Genomic DNA, 17,786 nt, shown 5'->3' with positions numbered 1-17,786 from the left:
TTCTTTTAAAATCACAGACATCACTGAAGCTGACTAACTGTCTCTCTGGTCTCCCATCCGCGGGGCCCTGGACCCTGGTGAGTCCGCCCAGCCTGTTGTCAGGGTCCATTTGTGTCCTGGAGGGTCCCGAGGCCCGGCCCTGGGCCGCCCCTTTTCCTCCCTAGCTCGTGTGCCCATTTTCTCCTTTTAGATTCAGATCCTTGTGCTGCCTTCTCCCAGTCTGGCACATAGTAGGCACTTGGTGTGCACAGCTGTCTTCCACACTCCCTTTTCCTCTTGATTTTCCTAAATGAAGTTGTTGGCGTCCACAGCAAGAGATCCGGCTTTTCCAATAGCAACTCGCCATCCTGTTCACTGTGGCGCCTGTTTACCGGTAGTGCAGAGTCATGACCCCCAGGACCTGGCCACAGCGCGGGTTTATTTTATCCTCTCCTGACTTTTAGTCCCATCTAGGAGATCTTGTAACCCAGAGATGAGCCGGTCCTTGGGGTGCTGGTCCTTCCCTCTTGTAAGCATTCAGTGAAAAGCTGAATTTAAAAGAGGAAAACCAGCCCAGGAAGGAGCCACCACATGTCTGTCCTCCAGGATGTCCCTGAACCGCCTGCATCTGAGGGCCTGCCCAGATGGCGCAGCAGGGCCCTCCCATGCATCCTTCCAGCCGCACTGGACCCTTGGGGCTTCCTGAGCTCGGCATCCTCGGTCACTGGGGCCCGGGGCTTTCTTCAGTGCTCAGCCTGGGTCATCTCTCCTGGGAAGCCTTCAGGGTGTCCGCCTTGGAGGATCCCGAGTCCCGCCAGTCTCAGGACTTAGTGGTGGGCAGTTGGCGTTGTACTTCCAGGACTGGCAGAAAACCATTCTTTCCCAATCATTCTCAGAACAAAGTATTCAAAACAAAGTCCAAACTTTTAGATACCGGTGCTTACAGGGAGAGAGTCAGGACAGTTTTCATTGTTTATGAATGTGAATTCGCCTTTAACAAATTCAATTTCTTTTTAAAAGGGGAGGCCTTGGAGTCCGAAAAATTTTTAAAGTTTTTCCTAAAGGCCAGTTAAAAAATTTCCAAAATTTTCTTTTCCGTGAAAATTCGCAAAAGTTTAAGGGGGCGGGGGGGATCCAACCCCCCCCTCCCCAACTCAAACAAATAAAAAAATTCCCCAACTTTTGTTTCCTCTTTCGGGGTTCGCGTTTCCTGGGTTTGTTTTTAACGCCCCCCTTTCCCGGGTCCCCTTGTGCGCCTTTTTTTTTTCATGCCCCTTAGGGGGGCGAAAGGTGTTTTCCCAGTTCCCAAAAGGAAAGGGCCCGGTGCTGGGGAAAGGGGCATGGGCCCCAAAACCCGGGCCCAAACCCAAAAGGAACCCTCCGGGGCCTGGGCCTCCTCCGGGACCAGTCCCCCGGAATTTTCTGCTCCCGGGGCCTCGGCCGGGACCCTCACGGCGTTTCCTATGGGGGCCCGGCATTTTCCCCGTAATTCCCAGCTTAGGGAAAGGGGGGGGGCCCCCTGGGAAGCAAAGGGGGGGCCCGGGGGCCCCGGGGCCTGGCGGCCCAAAGGGGAAGGGGGAGGCCCTGCCCGGCCTGGGGGCGGGGGCCTTACGGTGATTTTTTTCCTTTAAAAAAGGGGGACCCCGGGGCCAGGTGAGCCGGGGGCCCCCGGCCGATACCCGGGCCGGGGCACAAAGAAAAACCCTTACCCTCCCCGGGCCCCCGGGGGCCCACCCGGCCACGTTAGGGGGGGGGCCCCCCGGAAACCCTTTCGGGCCTTGGGCCTGCGGGCCGGGCCCCAGGGCCGGAGGGCCCGGGGGGGCCCCCGGAAGGCTCCCCCCTTCCTTCCTCCCCTCCCCACCCCCCTTCCTTATCCCCCTCTTTCCCCCCCTCCTTCATCCCCCCCCCCCCCCCCCTCCTCCCCCCCACCCCCTTCTCCCCCCCCCTTCCCCCCTCCTTTCCCCCCCCTTTTCCCCCCCCTTTCCCCCCCCCCCCCCCCTTCCCCTTTCCCCCCCCCCTTCCACCCCCCCCTTTCCCCCCCCCCCCCCCCCTTTCCCCCCCTTCCCCCCCCCCTTCCCCCCCCCTTCCCCCCCCTCCCCCTTCCCTTCCCCCCCTCCTTTCCCATCCCCCCCCTCCCCCATCCCCCCCTCCCCCCCCCCCTTCCCCCCTTCCCCCCCCCCCTTTTCCACCCCCCCCCCATCCCCCCCCCCCTCCCCTCCCCCCCCTCCCCACCCCCCTCCCCCACCCCCCCCCCTCCCCCCTTCCCCCCCCCCCCACCCCCCCTTCCCCCCCCCCCCCCCCTCCCCTTCCCCCCCCCCCCCCTTCCCCCCCCCCTTCCCCCCCCCTTCCCCCCCCCCCCATCCTCCCTTTTCCCCCCCCCCTTTCCCCCCCCTTCCCCTTCCCCCCTTTCCCCCCTTTTATCCCCCCCCTTTCCCTCCCTTTTTTTACCCTTTCTCCCTCCTCCCCCAAACCCCCTGCCCCCCCCTCCCAAATCCCTTCCCCCCCCCCCCCCGGGACAGGGCACCCCCAAACCCAAGGAGGGAACACCCCCAGGGGAGCCCCGCCCCTTTCCCAGACCGCGAAAAACCCCCAAAAGGGGCCCCACCCCCCCCCCCCCAAAAACCCCGGGCCCGGACCCCTTTCCCCCCCCCGGGGCCCCCAAACCCCGCACCCGGGCCCGGCCCTCCCCCCCCGGACCCCCCGGAAATAATCTCGGGCCGGCCCGGGCCCCTCCCCGAAATTTCCCCCCCAAAAACTTCCCCAACCCCGGGGCCCCAAAACCCCACCCCCCCGGGGGGCCCCAGGGCACCCCTTATTTTGGGTTTGCCGGGGAGGTCCCGCCCCCAAACCCCCCCCCGGAAATCGGGACATCCCCAAGCATCGGGGTGCGTTCGGCTGCAGGGGGGCCCCCGAAAACCTCTCCCCTCCTCCCCAAACCCCCCTTTGCCCCTATCCCTCCCCCCGCGGGAAAAACCCCCGGGAACCGCGCAGCGCCCCCGGGGGGTTCCCCAAATCCCGCCCCGCCTGGGGGTCTCCCCCCAAACCCCCCCCCCGCCTGGCCTCTCCCCCTCCCCTCCCCTCCCCCTATCCCTCCACCCCCCCCAGCTCCCAGGGATCCCGAAAACACCCCTCAAAACCTCTGGGGCTGCCGACCCCCCACCCTCTTCTCACTGCTGGAGTGCCCGCCGGGCCACAATGGGGCCGCGGCCGGGGCAAAACCCCATAGCCTTTTGCCAGGAAAATTCCCGGGAACTTTCCCCTCTCACTCCCGCTGGGCCCTTCACTAACGGGCAGGGGCGCGGGCAAAACCCAACCCAAGGGCCCAGGATAAAAAGGGTCCTCAAATCTCCACGGCTGAAACCCCCACCCCCCCTCAATCCCTTCAGGTTCCCCTCGCCAAACTGGGTCGGGCCCAACTCGGCGGTTCCCGCCCGGCCAAACAACACTCCCGGACAGGACATCATCCCTCTCACAAAAACCACAAACACCGGGGTTCCCGCAAACACCCAAAAACTCCCCAACCTCCAAACCTCCCCACCCTCCCAACGGTCCGGGTCACGGGGAACCCAAGGGATCTCCCCACTCCCCTTTTCAACCCCGAAAGCTAACCTTCCTCTCCCCAAGCCCAAACTTCAAAAACCCCAAACAACAACTTCCTTCTTCCCATCCTGCTGTTTTAATGAACCAAAACAAAACAAAGCCCAATTCTTTGCACAAAAAAATAAAAAACCCCCTCAAAAGCCAATTCCCAAGGAAACACTCGGGAAATACAAATTTTATGGGGGCCCCAGGGAAAAGGGGGGGTTTTTAAAAAAATTTGGGGAAAAGTATGGGGGGTATGGGGTTAAGGGTGGGATTGTTGGATTTTGGGATATGGGGTGGTATGGGGGGTTTTGGAAGTATGGGTTGGGGGGTTGGGGGAGGGTATTTGGGATGGGGGGAGGGGGTTGGGTTTGGGGGTATGGGGTGGGGGGGGAAATTTTCATCCAAAACAACCCTTCTCCGTAATCGCGGGACAAACCCCCCCAGGGCTTTCCAAACTCCCCCATCTCCCGACCCTCTCCCGAAACACAACATTGGTAAATTGGGTGGTTTTTGGGAAAATTATTAAAACCGCCAAAATTTTCCCCTCCCCGAGTCACCACATTTTCATTTAAAAAACCCGGCTTAGACAATTGTCAAAATTTGGTATTTACCTTTAAATTCCGAAATTAGGCATAAAACGAAAAAAAGAAATTCCCCCATGAATTAGTGTAGATCTTTGTTCTGTAACTGAAGGTTCTTTTAATCTTTTTTTTTTTCAATTAACAATCATATTCTCTCTCCTCATTTTCCCTCCCCCTTGGGAGGAGCAAGGAAAAAACGAAAAACAAAACTCTAGAATAAACCAATCAAGTAAAAGCAGCTCCTCTCGAACCCCTTACCTCTCTGCAGGAGCCTGGGGAGTGCTTGTTGGCCACTATACGGTCCTTTCTGTTAATTTTACAGGGTGTTTTCCTGGTTCTCCTCACTGCGTTGCATCAGTTCCTATTAGTGGATCTGGTCGGTTCTCTGAAAGCATCCCTTTGTGATTTCTGAGAACACCGTGACATTGCATTATGTTCATATCCTGTGAATTAGTTACTCCCCGCCCGATGGGGATCCCTTGGTCTCCAGTTCTTGGCCACTAACCAAAGAATAGCTATCGATATTTTTATACACTTGGGTCCTTTTCCTCTTTCTTTGATGTCTCTGAGTTTAGGCTCAATGGTATCATGGGTCCAAAGGACATGGAATTTAAAATCCATGTTTTTATGTATCGCTCCTTCTGGGCCGACTTTCCAATTCTCTTGTGATCTCACACTGTTGGTCTGAGTCCCCAGAGGGTAGCAGGATATTCCTCCACTCAGGGTACCAGGAGTAACCCTAAAGGCTGGGGTCCATGACAAGTCTGTGTCCCCCGAGCCCCCAGCAGTGTCCCCCATTACCAATAGCCATAACAGCTTAGAAAAGGTGTTTCCTGAGATGGTCTGGCAATAACTGCTGGCAAAGAGTTCCCTCAACAAACAGTGTGACCTGGAGCCCTTTGGCCAGCCTGGAGCAGAGCCCAAATGATGGGGCCCAGAGAAAGGGTCTCCCAAGCGGGTGGAGGGGTGGGCAGCAGCCCGCTGAGAGAGCTTCCCTGGACAGAGGGTGGGCAAAACTTGCTAGGGCTGCCTGTGCTTCGAAGCAATCCATTTGTCTCTTAACATTGAAACCCCTCAAGGATACTGGAATTGAATATCTGGGGATATATACAGGGGAAAGCGTTTCCTTCCCCGCTTCCTTCACTCCTCCCTCCATCCCTCTTTCCCTCCCTTTCTTTTCATTTGGGGGGGAGGGGAGGTGTCCAGGAGACATTTTCAGACAGAAGTGTCTGGGGGAGAGATAAGAGGGGATGGATTTTCTTCCTTCCAGAGGTGGGATGTGGGGGCCCTGAATGTCCCCAAGGCAGCTACTTCTCTTACCTCAGATGGAAGCTCTTTTTCCAAACACTTTCCTACTTCCTTCTGTGTCCTCTTCAGTTGTGTGTGGTCTTGCTCCCAGGCCCGGCCAAGGGCTTTCATTGTCGAGCTTTAGGCTCTCAGGTGGTCTTGCTTGTTTACTCCATGACCAATCCCAGATGGGGGAGGGGAGGGTTTCTTCAGTCCTATTGGAGATCTCGGTTCCGCTGTAGGGTCTTTACGCTGGTCACTCACACCCTCGTGGCTAAGGAATCCAGCCTTTGTTTGGGGTGACCCGTTTGCACGGTCATTTCACATTCACTAAAACCTGCGCCTTAGTTGGATCTCAGCATCCCTGAGACGTGGATCGGTTCTCATCTCCAGTTACTAAATTCCCGCCTCTGTGACGCAGAAGGAGGAATGGACACAGCCTGCGAAGGAAACCGCCAAAGGCCTGGGGAGAACCGGCTCAGAATCCCCAGGCCCCTGAGATGCTATTCTAAGTGATTTCTCAAAGCAGACCGGGATTGTGCTGGAGGGAGGGGCAGGGTCCGATCCTGCCAGATTCAGCCTTCCTGCCCGCCCCACCCTGGGAAAGGTATGTCCTTTGGGCCCCACTCTCAGATAGCGGAGAAGTTCAGCTGGGCTGTTGGATAACCTGGAAAGTGGCGACCAGGGACATCCTCGCTGGCCCAAGGTCGGGGGACGTCACACCGAGCTCCCAGGATCTGGGCCCTGCAGACCACGGCCTGTGTGGGGATCCCTATCTTGGGGAGTGGGAGAAAGGTTGACAAGCATCTGGCCAGGCCCGACGCGCCATCATCTAATAGGGAAGACATTACTATTTACATGGTGCCTCGGAGTGAGTACCGAGCACTACTAGTCCCAGTTTTTCGCTGCCTCCCTGCCAGGAAAGACAAGTCCGGCGCCATCGAGCTGCCCTTGCTGTGTGGAGGTTCACCATCATCTTCATAGGCCATAGCACCGTGAGCCATTCCCCAGCTGATCTGTGGCTCGTTCCCCTCAGTTTGTGATGCTTTGCTACCACAGACAGAGAGCCTAGAAATCTTCCTGCCCGGGCATTTTTCTCTTTCTTTGACCTCTCTGGGACATAGGTCCAGTAATGGTATCACTAGGTTGAAAGGTGTGGAGTGTGTGTGTCTGTGTGTGAGGATCAGTAACGACAGCACGCTCACACCCGGGACACCCCAGAATCAGCCGGAGTCAGGATAAGCAAAAGTCCTTAGTCTTTACCCTCGGTCCCCAGACGCAGGATGGAACAGGATGGAAGCAGAATCTCCACAACCACCTTCTCCCTCTCTACTGCCAAGAGTGACCCTGGCTAGTCTTACTCCATCCCCAGTCCCTCCTACAATCCTCTGTATAAACCAGTCATTCAGCCAGCACAGGACAGTGGGAAGGACCGTTTTCCAAGCATGTGCCCATAGAGTATCGTCCAATCAGACGTTAGCCTCAAGCACTGGGCAGTCCCCACCTCAGTGCATCAGCCCAGTAGTTTCAGCCCTCTGCAGATTCTAATTACATTTGCCTCCTGAGACGACCTGGAGTGTTGAGAATATCAAATTCGAGGGCCAAAGTGAGCGGGGGTCCTGCCAGCCAGTGGGCATCATGCAGTATCACGAGACTAAGCTATTGGTTCTTTCAGTGATAATCAATGCTTGCCGCCTCCTGCTGAGGAAGGAATATCCTGCTCATTGGGGCCTTAGGAAGGAGTGCAGAACTGGCCAGGAGCCCAAAGCACCGAACAGGGAACGTCGCTTCTGGGGCACAAGAAGACAAGTTTGGGAGCGTTTTGAGAGGAGCAGCCCCATGTGGTCTGTGGAATGTCTGTCTCCAGTGCCCAGGGTGATAGAAAAGAGCCGTCCGGTCTCTGGGGGGGAATGGAAGGCTTTGCTGCTTCCCAGTGACTTGTCTAACAAAGCTTCGCCTCGGTGGGTACCGCCTGAGGGTCGGTTCTCCCAGGGAGAAGAGGCACCGGGCAAGGAAGCAGGGAAGGGGCCGGCTGGTGTTCTGGGAAGCTGGTGCAGGAGGGGCCTCCTTCCTTTGGTCACCCAGGGGCCGGTGGTGTACTGGACAGCGCTATGCTGGTCAAAACTGAGAGCCGAAGGCCACTCCTGCTCCCACCGGCAAGCTTAGCTGCACCCAGTTCTGGTTGCATAATTGTACATTTCTTTGGCCATTATCTCTCTCCTAGGCCATGGACAGAGCCAAGAGCCCCGAGGAAAAGCTGGGCTTTCTCGGCTGGAATCTGGGTGGAGCTTTCCCAGTAATCTGGGAATCTGAGCAGAATCTGCTGCTTTATCCCCTGGCCTTTGGGTCTGTGGAATGTCAGGGACAGAGGAAAATGTCAGGGGCTGAAATCCACTGCCTGATCCCGGGTTCCAGAGCGCAGATCCTTGGTTCCCGACTGATTGAGGTGAATCTTTCCTCAGGAGAGAGGTCTCCGCCTCCCTTCCTGATCTCTTCCTCCGCATCCAGCAGTCTCTCACCCGGAGCTTCGTACTTGGAGCAGACTTTTCTACCTACTACCTTTGCCACGGTGCTTTCATAGTGCAGGCCCTCGGGCAGGACCGCAATTGGATTGGAAGTGACCTGGAGCCGGCTCCATCTGGAACTCTCGGCATGGACGGAACTCGGCTCTCTTGACTGACTAACCCCAGAGTGCCGTTCGTGGTATCGCTCAGAAATCACTGATTGTGATTTCTGCTGTCACTGATGATAGACAAGGAAAGGCCCCTCAGGCACATGAAACCCTAGTGAAGGAAGCAGAGCCTTTCCCCTTATTCTAAAAAGTGGCATTCATGAACTGTCATGTGGTCCCTTATTCTCAGTCACTGGGGAGGAAAACCAAGAGCTCCATAACATTAAGGCAAGAAGAAGTTGGATGAACACTCGTTGGATGATATCTGGCCAAAGGCTTGTTTCCTGGGCTGTGGATGATGCTGTCGCTTCTCACACTGGGTCATGTCTCCCAGTGGCCTCCGGTCATTACAGCTGTGTCCCAGAATATGGGCAGCACCTGGGGAGGACGTTCTATAACTATCCTCCAGTTCTCTATAACTGGAACCTGCAATACTGACCGGACGCCTTCCCAAAGGCCATGAGAGCCCAGCAGCACGTCCCATACACTTCCCTGACTTTCTTTAGGGCTCCAATTTATGCTTTGATCTAAGTCCTCCTTCATATTGTATTTATGAACAACTTTACTCGATACATGTACTTTCATGAATTTTTCATATCCTGTCAAAACCAGGCTTCAGGATAACTATATCCCCAAAAGTTGTGTTCAAGTGTTTCTGGTCCCTTATCAGAGTGGATCTTCCACCAGTAATACAGAACAAAGCCCTGGGTTTTCTAAATGAAATGTCTCTGGGACGGTCTAAGACTCTTGTCCATGACAGTTATCCACATATACAGCATGGGAAGGGGGTATCCTGTATTCTTAGTGGCTTCTTTACATTCTCTCTTTTTAAAAAAAAAAATTATTTTTCCCAATCTCATGTAAAGATAAATTTTCACATTCATTTTTTAAAATTTTGTGTTCCAATTTTCTCCTTCCCTCCCTTGCCCCTCCCTCCCTAAAATGGTAAACAATTTGATACAGATTATATATGTGTAATCATGTAAAACTTATTTTCATATTAGTCATGTTATGAAAGAAGAAACAGACCAAAAACAAAACAAAACAAAACAAAACACCATGAAAAAATAAAGTGGAAATTAGTCCATTCTGATCTGCATTCAAGCTCCCTCACTCTGGAGGTGAACAGTATTTTCCATCTGCAAGTCCTTTGGAATTGTCTTGGATCATTCCTAGTTCATCATCATAAGGTATTGCTGTTCCTGTGCATAAAGTTCTTTTGGTTCTGCTCACTTCACTCTGCATCATTTCATATAATTCTTTCCAGGGTTTTCTGAAACCATCCTGCTCGTCATTTCTCAGAGCACAACATCACTCCTTCACAATCACGTCCCACAACTTGTTTAGCCATTCCCCAATTCTTTGCTACCCCAAAAAGAGCATATTATATATATATATTTGTATACATAGGGACTTTTTATACACATATTTTTGTGTATATATGTGTGTGTGTATGTGTCCTTTCCCCCTTTTCCTTTTCCTTTTTGGGTTACAGACCTAATAATGTTATGTTCTCTTGATGGCAAGATGAAGCAATGGAACTCCCAATTGCCCATCAGTTATCCCTCAGTCCTGATGCCCTTTCTGGGCATTTCCTCTCCTTCAAGACTTATTTTTCAGAAATCTCATGTCGGAAGTAAAGTCAGAGCAAAGGATCCCAGCACCCTTTCTTGAAAGTTACATGGACCCCTGTGGCACCTGAGAAGCTGGAGAAGACTATGGGACAAGCCTTCTTGGCAGAATGGCTTTAAATGTGTAGAATAAAACACAAAGGATTTAAACCTAAACTGTATTTTGAATAACAATATAATTTTTCCCAGCCAAGTTCACAGAGCTGCCCTAAAATCTATTCATGGACCTTTTGGAGGTCAGGGGACCCTAAATTAAGTAATCCTGGTCTAAAACCAGAAAGGGCCTCTGAGGCCATCTAGCTTCTTCTTGCCCTTTTCCAGATAGAGAAACTGAGTCGTGGGGAGCCCGGATGGAGCCACCTGTGTTAAGGCCCCTTCCTCCCCCTGGGCCAGTGGTAAAGAACAGCCCCCTCCCGACACGTTGGTACCAGGAAGGTCATAGGCTGAAGCCCCCAGACACTGCTCCTGACCCTCTGCCCACTCGTGGGGAGCACTTCTTCCCAAAGAGAGATCGGCCCCCAGAGGAAGGCGTCCAGGAACGTCGTTCTGCTCCAGCCGGAGTTGTGCTGGGGGCTTCTGGGTCGGGAGCCTTCCCTTCTCCCAGCCCAGATGCTAAATGTGGCCTGGCTTAATTAGCTGGCTAATGAGGGGCCTGCTTCCTCTGCGAGTGACCGGCTGAAGGCCGGGCTGCTGCTCCCGGGAAGCCTGCGGCCCCTCTGCTCAGCGGGCGGTGGGGAGGGGGCTGGTGGGGCGGGTGGGGCCGCCTGGGTGGCTCCTTCCTCCCCCAGCTCCTCTCCCAGGACAGGATCCAGCTGCCTTTGTTGGGATGATTTGGCTGAGGCCAGAAGCCCCGCCCTGGGTGAGTCTGGTAAAGGACACGCCGTCCTCTGGGGCTGTTCCTTGGGGACCGGGACGCAGTCCTTGCGCTTTGGGGAATGTTGGGCCTCTGGAGGCAGTGGAGCTGGGGGATCGCCACAGGAGAGAGGGGGAGAGCAGGCAGAGCCCAGGAAAACCACCCATTTATGCAGATGTGCCCATGGGCACGGGGGCCCCGAGGGAGCCTGGGAGTGAGGAGGGTTCACTTCTAACCTCACCTTCGGGCAAAGTCATTTAAGACCCCGGAGAGGACCCCGGAGCACCTGGCTTGGTGGATGGGAAGCTGCCATGGGAAACTGGCCCCCTGGAGGCTGGGTGACCGGTGTGTCCCCATGGAGCCCCAGGGCACCCCGAGGGCCCCCCATTACATCCCCATTTGTTACGGACTTGTGAGCAGCGCTCCAGTTCCATTCACTCACTCAACACCGGGCAGTTTTTACACAGGGGTATTTGGGGAACAAAATGCTTTTCAAAGATTGTCCCGCCTGATACTGCCACAACCTTGGGAGGTGGGGAACCGTGCTCATTTACAGATGAGGAAACTGAGGCAAGCAGAGTAGGCACTTGCCTAATAAGTGCCTGAGGCCATATTTGAACTCGGATCTCTCTGAATCCTCCCCCAAGTTGCATATTTTAGTTCCTTTCCCCAGAGATGTGCCACAACAAAGGTAGAGACATTTCCTTCCAAACCTTGGGGGAATATTTACCTCCTCCCAGATCCCAGGCTTGGGAAACCAGCCTCAGGCCTGCTGGCTTTGCCCCAAAGGACAAGGGTCCAGACCAGGACCCGAAGGCCGAGGCTCTCTGCTCTCGCGGGCTGGTTTTCCACTGGCTACAGGACCCACCTGCCTTCCAACCGCCCAGAGTCTCCCTTACATGGAGAGGGGACCAGGTCAAGTCCATGCGGCTTTGGGGGGCGGCCCTAGGCCCTCCCACCCTCAGTGGGCGCTGCTATGTCCCCAAGTGCAGAGCTGGACATGGCAGCGCACAGGAAGCCTGTTCCCCCGCCAGCCGGCCGGAGCCGGTTACAGCGTCCACACAGGCTCCCGGAGAAGCGGCTGCTCAGGCCCTCCACACCGAGGCCCGTCTGAGCAAACTGAAGGGGCCGCAGGCCAGGCGCTCTCCCGGACGCACAGGACGGGGGTGGTCAGGGAGAGGGAGGGGAGCCGCCCCCTGAAGATCAGCATCTGGGGCAAAGCCCTGCCCACCCTGCCCTAGTTCCGACTTCGGCAAGTATGCGAATCCAAGGCTTGTTTAAGCTTTTAATAAATTAACAGACAAATACAAACTTGGGGTGGATTTATTAAACCTTTTAGAGTAAAATATCAATCTTCACCTGAACTACACCCGATTCTGGCTGTGACCTTGCTTTAAATGAGCACCTTTCTATTTATCCCGTCTCCACTTAGGTTACAGGCCAAGATTGTCTCTTGGGAGAGTGTCACCCCAGGGCAGCACACGGGCTCAGAAAACCATGAATACACATCGTCTGTGCTGTATTGTGTTTGCAAACCATTATTGAACATTTCCCAGCGGCCTTTTACCTGGCAGTAATAGAACCAGGGCATTTCCACTGAGGGGACACCCCCTCCTCCCCCTTCCCTCCTCTCCCTCCTCCTCTCCCTCCTCTCCCTCCTCCCCTTTCCCTCTTCTCCCTCCTCCCCTCCCTCCTCTCCCTCCTTCCCCTTCCCTCCTCTCCCTCCTCCCCTCCCTTCTCTCCCTCCTCCCATCACAGCCCCACACCAAGGTCCCCAGTCCCCCACAAGGCTAAAGGCCATCATCGTTCCCTCTCCTGACAACATGTGATGCCTTTAGGGGTGTACGGCTTGGTGGATGGAGGGCTGGCTCCAGGCACAATCCAAGCTGGGTTCAGGCCCTCGAGTCCTGCCTCTGTCACCAGAGCAAGTTCTGAACTTCGGACTCCCTCGGAGGCAAATCGGGGCAAAGGCTCCCTCTTCCCCTGGGGAGGGGGTTTCCTTCCTGAACTGCTCCTGCGCTGATGACCTCACAAGCCTGGTCCCTAACTTTCCTGCCAGAGAACGGTGGGAGTAGCTCCTTCCACCCGGGCCTCCTGGAAGAAATGTTGCCCAACGTTTTCCTTGGGCCACCGTCTAAGGAGTGATTTCTAAAAGAGGAAATGGACTGTGCTGGGCTGGGCTTTCCTGTCGAGTAATTCTCTTATTTCCATCTTAGTGATTAAGGAAATGTCATGGAAATTCCCTTTTATTAAGATTAATAGTAAAGGAAACCGGCCCCAGCCCTGGCCCTGCCCTCCCTAAAGGTTTCACTTTGTCACGCGCTGGCCCCGATGATGTCGAACAGGGTCGTCCCGCTGAGCCGGCCTTCCACGGGCTCCGTGGGCTCGGTCCCGGCATTGTTTTCTGGGCCACTCGGCTTCCTACGGTAAAGCGCCGAGAGTGCTCGGAACTGAAGGGGTGGGTCGGACTTCCTCTGGTTCTTTTCCTCTTTTCGGAGAGTACCTAAAAAAATGCATCTTTGGTTACCAAACTATGACCACATACTGACTGTGGTCCAAGAGCCGAAGGTCCCGAGAAGAGAGGGCCTGGATAAGGAAATGACAAACTACTCTAATGTTTTTTGCTGAGAAACCCCCCGATGGGGTCAGGAAGAGTTGGACACGACTGAAAAATGACTGACCAACAATCTCATCGACCTCCAGATCCAATGTGGAGGCCCAATGAGGAAAAATGTGTAAAGCGCTTAGCACAGTGCCCGGGATAGAGCAGGGGCTTCCCTTCTCTCCCTTCCCCGTCCCCTCTGCGTTATCTGGGAGCCCATCCTCTCCCCTGCCCGATCAGCGGCCAAGCTTTGTGGGCCTTCCCCCCTTTCTCCATCCCCACAGCTGCTGCCCAGTCGGCGGCCAAGCTTTGTGGGCTTTTCCCCCTTTCTGCATCCCCACAGCCGCTGCTGGCCCCATCACTTCTCGCGGGACGTCGTCACCGAGCCCCCTCCAGGCTTCCATCCGTCCTCCGCTTTCTGCAGAATGTTGCCAAGACTCGGGTTCCCCTGGAATCTCCTCAGGGGGCTCAGTGCCCAGGGCTTCCGGGAGGGGAAGGACAAAGCCCAAAGTTTGTTGCCCAGAAAGGTCACAAGCAGCAGCAGCAGCAGGAAGGTGCCCTGTGGTCCCCAGCCCACCAACGTGGCTTTAAATCTGCGGCTCGGACCTTGTCTTCGCTTTGTGCCCTCTGCCTGTTCTGCAGGGAGCCATTTTGTCCCCTCCGGCCACCCTGATCACCCCTGGACCCAGGTGGTTCGGGAGGAGAGGGGGGCAGCCCCCTCGCCCCACCCTGATTCCCGGTCTCGGAGAACAAGGACAGCAGTCCCGGAGATATCTGGTAAGACGCTTTGGAAGAGAAGGGCAAGGCAGGGGCCAGTCCGTGCTCCGGCTCCTTTCTCAGATTCTGGCTTGGGCATCCATCCCTCTCCAAAAGGAGGCGGGCATTTCCCAGCCTCCGGGCCGGGAGGAGTCCGGGCTCCTCTGGGAGCACACGTTCCCACCAGAGGCTGGGTGACCGCGGCCTGAGGTGAGGGGGGGGCAGCTGGACTCGTGCCCACCCACCACCAGCCTTCCCCTGTTCTGGCTTACATTTATGAGCATAGACAGTGTGTCGTGCCCAGTTACTGTCGATGGCGGGACTGCTCTGTGACGGACCAGGACAGCGAGCGGACGCTCTTTTATTTTGTTTTGTGTTGTCCATAAAGGTAACTCCCCATTTCAGGGAGCCGAGCCCACCCAAGGCTGAAAGAGAAGCCCTGGGTTTTTTGTTTGTTTGTTTTGAGTTATAATCTGAATTTTTTATTATAGCTTTCTATTTACAAGGCATATGCCTGGGTAATTTTTCAGCATTGACAGTTGCCAAACCTTTTGTTCCAACTTTTTCCCTCCTTCCTCTCCCCCTTTCCCCCCCGATGGCAGGTTGATCAATACATGTTGAATATGTTAAAGTATAAGTTAAATACAACATAAGTCTACATGACCAAACCGTTGGCTTGCTGTACAAAAAGGGTCAGACTGAAATAGCGAACCATGAGCCTGTGAAGGAAATCAGAGATGCAGGCGGGCAAAAACAGAGGGGTGGGAATTCCACGGAGTGGTTCTTAGGCATCTCCGAGTAGTTTCGCTGAGTGTAGCTCAGCAGTTACTGCGCCATGGGCACTGATTTGGTTCATCTCATTGCTGAAGAGCCACGTCCATCAGAATCCGTCCTCATACAGGATTGTTGTTGCCGTGTATAATGATCTCCTGCTCGCTTCCCTCAGCATCCGTTCCTGTCAGTCTAAGAGAGGCCTGTGACCTGCAGGCGTGGAGACGCCGGCTCCTGAGTGAGGAGCCGCAAAGGGAGCTGGGCCGGGGGACTCTGGGCCGCTTCCCCCTCCCGCAGGCTCGGGCCTCCCCTCCAGGCTCTCGGGCAGCTCAGATCCAGGAGAGGTCCAGGTTAAGGAGGAGCTCGGGGGCAGGGAGGGGGCGGCTCTCTTGACAAAGAAGGAAAATTAAAGCCTGATCCCTGGGGGCTGGGACCAAACCAGTCTAGTAGAAGCTGAATCCAGCTTGAAACACACTAGCAGAGGCTTTATAACAGCTTGATAATGGATGTCAGGCAGATGCAAATGCTCTTGGTACCCGAGAGCGGTCCCATAAAAGGAGCCCAAGCCCCTTGTGGAAGAGAGTATATTCCTTTAGTGTGAGCTTGGGAGCCCTGCCCTGGGCCAGCCGCAGCCTGAGCCTCCCGAAGGCCTCTGGCCTCCACAGCCGCCTTTTGGAGCTAAAGGCAGAAGGGGCTTTATCCAAGCGGAACCAATGGGTGCGAGTTACCGGACTTGGCTGAAGCTGAGGGGAGAGGAGGACCATTTTGGGGGCCACCCACTTGTCCTGCCCTGGCCAGTGAGAAACATCTGAGCCTCCTTAACTTGGCACTGGGAGGGGGGCGATGCCCCCCATGGACCCCGGAGAGTTGCTTTTCCCAGCAGGAGCAGCAGCCGAGCGCCAACTGTTTGCCACCAGCCCCCATGCCCATTAGAGACTCTGGGAGCTCACCTCGGGGCTCCATCAGAAGCTGAGGACGCTTAGACTCCCCCTCCCCCGCCCACCCGGGGCTTTCACGCAGCCATCATTGGAGCCAGGGCCCCCAGGTGGGCCCCGAAGCAGCCCCTGGGCTCTCGGCCAGGTTGTGGGGCCCTTTTGGTCCCGCTCCCCCCATCCTGCTGTCCCGCACTCCCCCATAGACTCGCGGGAGGCCCCGAGCAGGACAGCTCTTATTTCTTTTTGGGAAATGGCGTTTTGGGTTAAGAACCAAGCACACCGGGAATGGGTGGTCGGGCCCTCCTGCACCTGCTCAGACCCTTTTATTGCATTCATTTGGGTCCAGGTGCTTGATCATAACCCCCTGAGGCCCCCAGAACTGGCCGTTCTCAGGTAATTGAATTAAATCTTTGTTCCAGCAGGGGAAGGGGATTAGCCTGATCTCAGTGGCTCCCAGACTGACAATGGCTGTAGGGCCTGAGCCCCTTCCCCCAGCGGGTAGGTGGGGGGTGTGGACAAAGGCAGAGAAGCTCCATGTCCAGGAATCGCTCCTGACCCACAGAAGTGGGCTCTTCCCTTCCTGGTCTGACACCCGATGGACTTGCAAGTGGGGGGGCCTGGAGGCGGCTTCCTGCGGATCAGCCCCTGTAAGGGGCTAGTTTCTGTCTGCGTCCCGGCCAACCCTGCGAGCCCCTCCCTGGGGAAGTCCCCCCAGGGCTGAGTCACCCGCTCGGGGTACAGAGGTCTGGAAGGAGCCGGGTTAGCTCTGAGAAGGTGGCCCCCTGTCAGGCCAGGAGAGAGACCCTGGCAGAGCGCACCCTGCCCGGCCTCCCTGACTCCAGGCCGGCCATCTATCTGTCACCCCGCCTGTACCTTGGGGGGACGGATGCATTTCAAAGAAGGGCCTGAAAAATGGGGCAGCATTTATCCAAGTGGTCCAGGAAAGGAGGAGCTGCCATCTCCCGCGTCGCTCCCCAGGGCCGCTGGCTTCCTCTGGAACAGGGATCCCCAGCCTTGAATTCCTTGAATTAATCAGTAAAACCCGGGTTCCCCTGAGCCGGGGCAGGGCGCGCTCTGCAGGGAGGCCCAGGTTCTTTCCGGCCTCAGACACTTAGCTGTGTGACCCTGAGCGGGTCCCTTCACGTGTCTGCCTCAGTTTCCCCATCTGAGAGAAGCTGGAGAAGGAAAGGGCAAAGCGCGCCAGGACCTTGCCAAGAAAACCCCAAATGGGAGCATGACGAGTTAAACACAGCTGAGCGACAGCGAGAAAAATCTCCAGGAACATCTAGAAAGTCCCAGGAAAAAATGAGTAAGTTCATTTGGCTGCTGACATCTCCCCTGCTACCATGAAGCCCCAAAGTCCATTCAGAGCTTTATCACTTAAATAACACGACTCTCCCAATGGGGGTGGGGGTGGGGGTGGGGGGCGTCCCGTGTTCTCTGACCGGTGACACGTTGGCAACTGTAGAAATTTCTGCCCATTGTCCTTGATCTAAACTTGCCTCATTACATAATTACTAAATTTCACCTCCCAATTCTACTCAACCCCGTTTAAATCTCCATCTGAGAGAGGGTTTAACTCTCCTTTTCAGGCATTTCAATGCTTCAGGAAAGATTAATAGGCAAAAAAAGGGGGGATTCGGCCTTCACCTTCTGTGAAAATGGCAAGTCAGAGAGGGGATAATTAAGAGGAAGCAGGTGCTGGGGGAGCTCAGTCAGAACTGCCTTGGGAAGGCAGGACAAAGGTGCTGGTGGGTCACTCTTTGCCTCCCCCCATATAACCCCCCCCCTTGCTCGTGCCCTCTCTGGGGCACTGCACCAGGAGCATCGGGTCAGCCTGGTACTGGTTGTTCAGGGAATCGGCCCGCTCCTCTCCCGCTGAGCTAAGCGTTTGGGGGGAGATTTATCCAAGCGTTTCACATCCCCACCAAGTGCTGGCTGATGCTCAGGGGGAGAGCCTCGTTATTAACTTCTCTTATATTTGAAATGAACGGTGTGATTGACGCTGTCCAGCTTCCTGCCACTGCTCCAAGACTAGACCCCGGCACCTCCATGTTCCCGGATCATGTCACGGGAGTGTCCCAGGGCACCCTGCACCCCGTCTGGCAGAGGGAGAACCTCCTCAGAGCCACAGG

The sequence above is a fragment of the Sarcophilus harrisii genome, chromosome 5 (genome assembly GCF_902635505.1).
Source record: "Sarcophilus harrisii chromosome 5, mSarHar1.11, whole genome shotgun sequence".
NCBI lineage: Eukaryota > Metazoa > Chordata > Mammalia > Dasyuromorphia > Dasyuridae > Sarcophilus > Sarcophilus harrisii.
This window is presented reverse-complemented; position numbering follows the sequence as displayed.